This window comes from Notothenia coriiceps, unplaced genomic scaffold, assembly GCF_000735185.1.
Source record: "Notothenia coriiceps isolate Sejong01 unplaced genomic scaffold, NC01 NC01_scaffold00032789, whole genome shotgun sequence".
Lineage (NCBI taxonomy): Eukaryota > Metazoa > Chordata > Actinopteri > Perciformes > Nototheniidae > Notothenia > Notothenia coriiceps.
The window spans coordinates 19,580-21,416 of NW_011365490.1; the positions used below are offsets into that span (position 1 = coordinate 19,580).

At 32.2% G+C, this 1,837-nt stretch overlaps 1 long non-coding RNA gene across 1 annotated transcript; it reads right to left on the reverse strand.

Annotated features, from left to right (window-relative positions):
* Positions 1 to 268: 268 nt before the first annotated feature.
* Positions 269 to 1,837, reverse strand: LOC104961103 (uncharacterized). Its single transcript, XR_800056.1, has 3 exons — positions 1,815 to 1,837; positions 1,608 to 1,731; positions 269 to 597 (listed from the first exon to the last, which is right to left on the reverse strand). It is a non-coding gene; the product is annotated as an uncharacterized lncRNA (long non-coding RNA).

The window sequence follows — 1,837 nt, forward strand, 5'->3', positions numbered from 1 at the left end:
TTGATTATTTTTTTTATCAATAATCCAAATCTAGGTATTAAATGTATGTAGTAGTGTTACTTAACAGTGATGTAAAGTAACTCCACAGCATATGTTAAATAACTTTCAACACAGAAGCTGCAGTGTTTGTTCCCCCCTTTGAAACTATATACAGTATATAGCTATGTTGCATGAATATAAAACAGCTTTAGTGAGCAGAGTGAAGGTTACTCTGTGTCTCGCTTTAAACCAATGGCCTCCAAAATAAAGACAGCATAACATCATAACATTAAATACAAAAATAATATTTTATTCTAAAAGGGACAGTTAATGTGTAGCAAAATACATTTACAATGTTTTCCAAATATTAATTTAGGACAAGTCATACACACAAATGAGAACTCATAAATCTTAATATTAATTCAGTAACATGCAGTAGTAGTTGATATTGTCTTATCTTAAAAGACACTCTGGCTCACAATGTGAGTTTTATTCTTCTATTCACATGGTTTGAGATTGAAACCATGTTTGGATGGTGACTCCTCGAAAAGTGCCAATTGTTTCTTTGCGAATTGCAGGTTAGGATCAATACAAAACTTCTTCAGACATGTTGTGATTCTGTAAGAAAACAATTGCATATTGTTAGAAACACAAGAAAACAAAGTGTCATTAATGCAAAGCAGCCTAAAACCTGCATCAGTATAATAGGGTATTGTTTGTTTTTAACAGAACTAAATCATCTCAAAAGGCTCATAATGTTGAGTTGTGAATGTTAAACTACCTTTAATAACAATCACTAGAATTATTATTATTTTTGCATTACTTATGCATAAATGTGTAAGATCCATTTCACGTAATTCTTTCACGTTGTGTAATTTAATCTGTAAAATGTCAATCATATTTTGTTAACTACATATCACATACATGCACATCTACTGTATTTTAAACCTGAATCAAATCTCAACCAAAGTAAGTAACTAAGTAATCATAGCTTTAAAAAGCAAAATATTTCCCCAAATTGTAGTAAGGTTTCAAAATAAAGTAGCAGAAAAAAGTATAAAGATCAGTAGAAATGATACTATTTTTAAGTAAAAGACATTGACAGTTTACATGCTGGTTAACTAAACAGCTCTCTCTGGTGGAGGTCTTTGGTTCTAATAAAAGAACACAGGGGTTTGCCTGTGATCTTTTATTCAATGCTTTATTTTCAAACTATTTACTTGACAGTTTATTGCTTTTGTTCCTTGATAAGCAGCTGGCACTGTATGTCCTGTCACCACTGTTGTGTTTTTAAATTTGTGAATAATGCAGAGTGTTGAACATGCATTCAGTAAGCCTTAAGACTAGAAACATAGATTCAAGATTATAGTATGAAAATGTATTCCATTTACCATTAACAAGTAATCATTCATTAATAAAATAATTATTTAAGGTGTGTAATTGCTACAATATGAGGTACTGTTACTCTACTTTGCTTTTATTATTAGTTTCCTTAATTATTACTTTATATTTCACCCAAAACATTTTTTAATAATGTAATATTTATACCTTGTATTATTGCTGCATTTACGTAAACTAAGAAACACACGGGGTGTATTAGATTAACATGCACACTTGTATAAACTTACACAATTGCTTGGGATTCACAGCCACTCGGGGTCTTCGCCACGTGTGTCACCCTTTTTCTGGGAATTTTTGTTGTATTGAAGCCATTACAACATCCATCCTGTGGTGCTGATGGTCCGACCGGAGCTGTGAACAAAAACAAACACACACTTAATACCAAACACAGTTTACATTGACAGCTCACAGAGAAATCCAGCAAAGATACTGACCGGCAGTGCAGTGACGCAGGACG